Below are 8573 nucleotides of genomic sequence, written 5' to 3'. Positions count from 1 at the left end.
ATATCATGTAAAACAGTTTGAGCAACATCCATTGTATGAAAATGTACTATAAAAATAACTGTTGTTGTTATGGACCTGGGGCAGCAGCTCTAAATGGCTATGTTATTTGAAATCAGTATTAGGTTTTCATGCCACTTGTCACCTGCCCTTTGGAAAATCAGCAGTTGCAGATGGAGTCATATAGATAGATAGATAGATAGATAGATAGATAGATAGATAGATAGATAGATAGATAGATAGATAGATACTTTATACATATATATATACTGTATATATGCCAAGTTCTAAGGTAAATCTAGTGAGAACATCAAGTTGTTGATAGGAAGTAGCAACCTTTAACAGATGACATACCTAGTAAGCGTTACGTTACAGCCACGGTTATTCCGCATTTTATGTGTATTTTCTGTTTTATTGCTGATTTGGTTAACTTCAAATTAAAATGTTATGATTTTTTATGTAATTTCTATTATGCTTGTTTCCTACTTAGTATTTATGTTACTTGTATTTTATGGGTTTAACCCCCAGAGGTGGGCGCACTCTGACATTATTGTCGCTAGATCCCCCCCCCCTTAAATTTCACTTAAATAGAAGGTCCCAGCAGTGCACCATTGACTGTTATTATGTAATGATATGTCTTCTCTGATGATTATTACAATTAAAAGTGACTGTTAGATGGAAATACAATCCTGAATTACAGTGAAAACCAAAGCGATTGTAACCAAAAGGACTACTAAACCAGGTAACCAAGGAAATAGGGCTTTTTATTATTATTATTATTTTAGCTGCTTCCGTTAGGGAGAACCACAGTGGATCCAAACATGAGAATTAGAAGTCAAGAACAAAAGATGATCTGAAAAGACCAAATGGAGCTAGCATTTGGTCTACTTGCTTGATGAAAGTTACTGCCACTAAAAATTTCTTTTGTTTATCTAACTGAGGGATACTGCTACATGGAACTGCCACCATATCGATAGCATATTGTCAGCTATGGAATGGGCATGACTACCATGGTCATGTGATAAGATTTCAGGGTCGCATAAACACATAACCAAAATAAAAATAAACCGTGTAAAATCAATCAAAATGGACAATATCTCTTTAAAATAGATTCTCCAATATAAAAACACCCAAAATAACACAAACATAGCCATGCACAATTTTGACAAATAAGAATTCGTTGTGAGTGTTGCTGTTTGATTTTTCTGATTTTGTGGACTCTTTGATTCTGTTTTTGGGATTACAATTTATGGATATTGTATTGGGACTTGTTTGCTTTGGATTGCCTTTTTGGCAAATCAATTTCCCTTTTTTGTGCCTTTGTAATCATTGTATTCTATCTCCTGAATTCTTCTTTTGACGACTGTGTTTTAGGTTGTCTGAGCAAGTCTGAGGTTTATGGTCACCTCTCCTTTTTGGTATACACCAGATGGTGAAAAGTTTAGTGGACATCTAACCATCACACCTATATGAGCTTGTTGCACATCCCATTCCAAAACTATTGGCAATAAAATGGAGGTGGCCCCAACATTTTGGATATACCAGTCTCCACTCTTCAGTGAAGGCTTTCTAGACATTTTTGGTGTGCCTGTGAGAAATTGTGCCTATTTAACTAGGAAAGCGTTTATGAGGTCAAGTACTGATGTTGGACAGGAAGACATGGCTCACAATCCACTTTTTAATTCATTCCAAAGTGTTCAATAGGATTCTTTGCATGACACTAAAATTCCTCCATACCAGACTCAACAAACCATGTCTTTATGTACCTGGCTTTGTGCACAGGGGCACAACCATACTGGAAGAGAAAATGGCCCTCCTCAAACTGTTTCTTCAAAGCTGGAATTGCACAATTGTCTAAAACGTCTTTGTATGCTGTATTTCTATAGTATCCATCACAGGAACCAAGGGGCTTAGTCCAAACACTGAAAAACAGCTCCAGACAATTATCCCTCCACCATTTGTTAAGGTAGGCACCATGTAGTCCAGAAAGTGGCTTTCTCTTGGCATCCACCAAACCTGGATTTGTCCATGAGATTACCAGACAGTAAATTGTGATTCATTACTCCAGAAAAAATGTTTCTACTGCTCCAGAGTCCAACAGTATATTAATATAAGAAACACAAAAGGGAAATAAGGTGTGGGGACCAGCTGGTACCCCATTTAATGTGGCAAAACATGACATGGACATGAAAATGTCCAAACAATGGGAAGTAATAATGGTCATTGCCATCTGATGTTGAATCTCCTCTCTGGCTTTTTTCTTCAGGTTTCTTGGAATTCTATGGTTTTTTCAATCCAGCTCATGAATGAACACTGACTTACAGTGATTCTGCTGTTTAAGCAGCCCATGGTGGGAGGTGGGACCATCAAGGCTCTGGGGTGAAGGTAAAAGAGAACAGGCAGTTGGCAGCCACATTTCTTCAGTGGCCGGTTTGTGAGTCCTTACCTCCGAACTGTCTCCTGGATGCTCTCAATTCATGTGCATTAGACAATATATATAAATATATATATATATATATATATATATAATATATATATATATATATATATATATATATATATATATATATATATATATATATATATATATATATATATATATATATATATATATATATATATATATATATATATATATATATATATACTGCATATTGTGAACTATAAACAAAGGAGTCAGTACAAATGGTGGGGCTCCATCAAGGAATTCCCACTTTAATGTGCAGTATTTAACAATTAAAGAACAAGAACATTAATATAACAAATGAAAAATTGCTTCATTTCAAATTGAGTGTTTGATACCATCTGTTGTGTCTCAAAAGTAAATGTAGAAGTTCTGCTCTTAACAGGCTCATGCAGTCAAATTACAGCTCCTTGCTGTCCCACAGACTCTTTTGTCCTGGTAAACTGAAAGCGACATCAGACTTCTTCCATCTGCTGTTCATCCTCTATAAAGAGTGAAGTGGACACTTAGTAAATAAACATTCCACCTCTGGTTTACACCCATGCAGAGGTGGGTAGAGTAGCCAAAAATTGTACTCAAGTACAATAATATTACTCAAGTAGAAGTAAAAAGTAGTCCATCAAAAACTTACTCAATTTAGAGTAAAAAAGTACTTGGTGAAAAGACTACTCAAGTACTGAGTAACTGTATGAACATAATAAATGATTTATTTTTTAGAAATGTTGTAATAAGACAGACAAAAATATAAAATAATGTGCAAATTCTGCTATTTCCAAATAATAAAATAAAAAATGAGTAAAAATAAATCACATTTTTACAAAATAAAGATGCACAAATAACACAAAGTTCCAAATCTCAGTTTTTCATAACAAAGCTTTTAAAGCCGACACCTACAGTAGGTAACATGTATGTTTGAACAGTGCAAACTACTTACAGTGATGAGATATCCTGTACACTGACAGTATAATACTGCATATGCACTTTGTGGTGTAGCGGGTCCGCGGCTTCAAAAAAAAAAAAAAAGGGCCAGTTTCAAAACCATAAAGCCGTGTCACTCTCCGTGGGCGCAATTGCACAACTGTAGGGAGTTAATTAAGTAGCTGGAGTGAATCGCACCTGCACGTGCAGGCCAATCGTTCTCAATTGCTTTATTAGCTTCCTGTGGTGTGTGATTAAGGCCCACAGAGACAGGAGTGTATATATACGGGTCAACACAAAAAAGAAGGGGGACTCAAAGAAAAGGAGCAAAGACATGAGGTTAAAAGCCATGAAAGGCAGGCTTCGGAATGACGATCTGGTTCTTGCAGTGAAGCTGTGACTGTTTAGCAGTGAACAGGAGCCCCGCATGACTAAAAATTCTCTCACAGACTGCAAGATGCAGGAAATTTGTGTGTGATCATGTGACTGCATGGCTATGTCTGATTGGTGAAACAGTCATGCAGTAGATCCACTGGCAACTTCTCTCTTGCAAAAATATAGTTTAATGTAAAAATGGAAAAAAAGTAATGAGTCGAGTGTTGCCCAATGTAGCAGAGTAAGAGTAGCGTTTCTTCTTCACAGATGTACTCAAGTAAAAGCAAAAAGTATGGTGCAGTAAAACTACTCTTAGAAGTACAATATTTTTAAAAAGTTACTCAAGTAAATGTAATGAAGTAAATGTAACTCATTACTACCCACCTCTGCACCCATGTTTTCTATTATTAAAACCAAGTAAGAGACTCATCAAGTCTCCATGTGCAACTATCTACAGTACATATTTACTGTATATATAATTTTGCATATTTTACATGTATGCTGCCTCTTTCTTTTCAATAAATTTGTAAAGATTTTAGAACTGACTATTTAATATCCTTAGCATTTTACCAAATTTATGATAACTGTGTACTGACTGGAGAAAGTCAGTTAAAGTTAATTAAGGAGAAAAGACTGGGAGTAAAGACCTAGTAAATGAAACAATACGCAAGTCAAAACTGGAAGTCAGAAATACAATTGATGTTAAGAGTGGTGTTCCACAGGGGTCAGTGCTAGGACCGCTGCTATTTTTAATATATATAAATGATTTAGATAGGAACATAAGTAACAAGTTGGTTAAGTTTGCAGATGATACCAATATAGGTGGATAAGCAGATAAATTGGAATCTATTAAATCATTACAGAAGGACTTGGGTAGCATACAGGTTTGGGCAGATGAAATTTAATGTCAGCAAATGTTATGTATTACACAAAGGAAGTAAAAATGTTAGGTTTGAATACACAATGGGCGGTCAGAAAATCGAGAGTACACCTCATGAGAAGGATTTAGGAGTCACAGTGGACTCTAAGCTATTGACTTTCCAACAGTGTTCAGAAGACATTAAGAAGGCTAACAGAATGTCAGGTTATATAGCACGATATGTGCAGTTCAAGTCCAAGGAGGTTCTACTCAACCTTTATAATGCACTGGCGAGGCCTCATCTGGAGTACTGTGTGCAGTTTTGGTCTCCAGGCTACAAAAAGGACATAGCAGCGCTAGAAAAGCTCCAGAGAAGAGCGACTAGGCTGATTCCAGGGCTACAGGTGTTGAATTATGAGGGAAGATTAAAAGAGCTGAGCCTTTACAGTTTAAGCAAAAGAAGATAAAGAGGTGACATGACTGAAATGTTTAAAATTATGAAGGGAATTGGTACAGTGGATCTAGAGTGTTATTTTAAAATGAGTTCATCAAGAACACAAGAATACAGTTGGAAACTTGTTAAGTGTAAATTTCACACAAATATTAGGAAGTTTTTCTTTACACAAAGAACGATAGACACTTGCAATAAGCTACCAAGTAGTGTAGTAGACAGTAAGACGTTAGGGACTCAATGTATAAGTGGATAGGCCTGGCGAGCTTTGTTGGGGTGAATGGCCTGTTCTCGTCTAGAGCGTTCTAATGTTCTAACTGAAAACACTAACCAGAAATTAAAGTCAAAAAGGAATATTCAAGATGTCAGGAACCAAAAGCAACATGAAGATTGCTTGCAAAACGTAACAGTTATTCTCTAACCTCAAATATCGGGGAACAGCTCAGGTATACTGCCGCACCGGTGAAGTCCTCAGAATACTGTCCCAATGTATTATGAGATTGAAACAAAATGGCATTTAGAATAATGAAAAAAAAAATCAAATTTTAAATAACGTTTATAATTGAGAAGTGAATGGTTGAAATAGATCCACTTGTGAATGAAAACACCCAAAAACATGTACAAAAATTTACAAAACACACAGAGAATTCATGGAAAAATACATAAAATATCAATTATGACAGACTTAACCCAAATAGCAGTTTAAAAAAAACACAGCATATTATGGCTTCCCGAAAACAATGTAACTTTTATGCAAAATACAAACAACTTTCATGTTTCTTCATGTTTAACAATTACTCCTAATCAGAAATGCATAATAACTAATCAAACCACTGCCTGAAGTGCATATACACAAGTATTGGTAACCCAGGCCCCTCTTAAAGTTTTGAGTGGTGCTGCAAACAATGGAAATTGATTGAGGTGGGGTTCCCATGGAGTTTTCAGAGCCATGTCCAGGAGGTGGGTGTCGTCAGGGTGGCTGACCGAAGTATGATGTGGGCTGAAACAGTGGAAAACACCGCTGGTACACAACAAACAGTGCAGATACGCAACACTTTAATCCCCTGAATTAAACTGTTATAAAAATGATCATAAATTACAATGTATCCATTTGTCATGTTATTAACTGAAGTCTGGCAAAGTAGGCATACAAAGCTGTATTTTTTAAATAGTCAATTCATCCACCATAAAATTCAGTTTAGGGTTAAACAATTCAGTAGCAATCCTAAAAGCACCGAATTCCAGGTCAAAAGTTTCACTTTCTTTGCTCCCTTAGGTGCTATTATATTAAACAATTAGTTCAGAATTAGAATGAATGTGTAACTAATTATATAATTAATGGCTAATTACAAGATATTTTGCAAGATTATGATGTCCACATTGTATTTTTGGCAAGCAATAAAAGGGAAAATAGTTTTGCTGGAAATGACAAAATTCACTTAATCCCAATTTTTTTTTTTTAACATTGTCCCACAAAACACAGATATTCTGAACATGTGAAAAATGCTTTTGACCAGGGAGACTACAGTGAGAGAGAGACAGACAGAATCCTTAACCAGGTATGTCATTGAAGAGGTAAGAATCCTGTTGACATGTTTAATGATCTTCATAGTAACTTGCATGTTTATTGCTGTAATCTTGAAGCTCATATAATGCATACATACAGTACTACTGAATCGTTCATGGAAAATGAAATGTAGCTACATATTTGATATTTGATCTCTACATTTTACTGTAAATTGGTACGACTTGATTTGTTAAGGGTAGCATAGTGCTGCTTACTGCATCTGCCTCATAGATTCAGAGTCCTGGGTTAAATCATCTGTCCTGGACATTTTCTATGTAGAGCTCTTCTTATGTCTGAATGAGGTTCTCCGCAGGTACACATCCCAAAGATATACATTTTAGGTTAATTGTTAATTCTAAAGTGGCCCGATATGAATCAGTGGTTATGTGTCCATGAGCGTGCCCTGTGACAGACGTGCACCATGTCCAGGGTTGTTATGTGCCACGTGTCCAGTGATTCTTGTAATTGTGTTTGTTGAGGGTTTCCAAGAAGTTCAAAATATTTTAAATGCAATTACCAGAAAGGCATTCTAGCAATAATATGACTCATTGTACAAGTACAAGAAAAATCTTCACAGTCCAAGTGTCTTTGTTTAAAAGATTTTAGCAAAATTCTAAGTAAACGGTTCCCACAAAATAAGGAAAAAAGTTGATATGCAAAAAAAAAAAAAAAATCAAAAGAGGAAACTTCTTCTCTATGGTATTCCGCTTGAGGCTTAAGTATCTGGATTATATTTCTTGAAGTTTCTATCTGATGTCTTATTCACTGTACATACATACATACAATCAGAAAACTATGACTATGACTACACTTCTGTCTAGCAGTTCATTTTTCTTTCCAGCTGTCTTACTTCAATGTAAGAGCTTTACTATTCTCACTCAGAACTAACATCGAGCCCATTCCATTACCTTAAAGCAACATTTTATTTAAATTTAATCTAAGCAAAAAACTAAGGTAAATGAATTAACATTAATTTAAAGAATTCAGCTCCAGCAATTCTGGTGTAGGCACTGTTGCCCCTTGACCCCAAACCGATGAATTAAGTAAGAAAATGGATGGATAGATACATGAGATTTGCAAATATCTGCAGTGGAAAAGAAAATATTTTAAGATTGCAAGATATTGATTGCAGCCATCTCTATAAAAAGCCAAATCAAATATACTTCAGAGCAGAGAAAAACTACTTACAATTCGCATAACATTCTCAAACCTGCTTTATCCAAACGTCCATGAATTTGAAATATTTTAGAAGAGAGCATCATATTAGGATTGTAATTAGCACTGCTGCTTCAAAGCTGCATAGTCCTTGATCTGAACCCTTGGTCTGGTCAACTCTATGTGCAATTTCTACATTCATCCATGTTTCTGTGTGAAGGCCAGGTGTCCAATGCTGCAGTAGTAAGCATCAACACATGCAAAACTGAAAGAAAAAAACCAGATATTTCTTTTAATTAGATAGAGAATTATTTACTCAAGGACACAAGTGGAAATTAAGGGGAAGTGTATTTATGACTGAAGGTATAATGTACTTCTTCACACAAAGAGTTTAAGGAATGTGGAACAGACTATGCAGTGTCACACATGAGCGTCTGTGGGTCACTCTCCAGGTAGGTACTACTTCCTTGGGTCGAAAGGAGGTGCTAGTGCAAACCTTCTCCTCTTATGTTCCCTCCACAATTCAGAGAAGACGCACAGTGGAGGAAACTGGCTTCATCCCATCTGGTCCCCCACTTATGAAGCCCACAGCTGCCAGATGAAGGAGTTCAGTTTTGAACAGAACAAACCTCAGGATGGAGTTTGTATCTCTGTGACCAGAACTGAACGACTGCCCAGCCTGATGGCTTTCTTATTTGATTATTTGAGTTCTTGTTTTGTGGTCCTTTCTCATTACTTTTTGCTGAAAGAATTAAACTGGCTGTGGTGGGCTGGTACCCTGCCCAGG

This window comes from Polypterus senegalus, chromosome 7, assembly GCF_016835505.1.
Source record: "Polypterus senegalus isolate Bchr_013 chromosome 7, ASM1683550v1, whole genome shotgun sequence".
NCBI lineage: Eukaryota > Metazoa > Chordata > Cladistia > Polypteriformes > Polypteridae > Polypterus > Polypterus senegalus.
Note: the sequence above shows the minus strand (reverse complement) of the source record.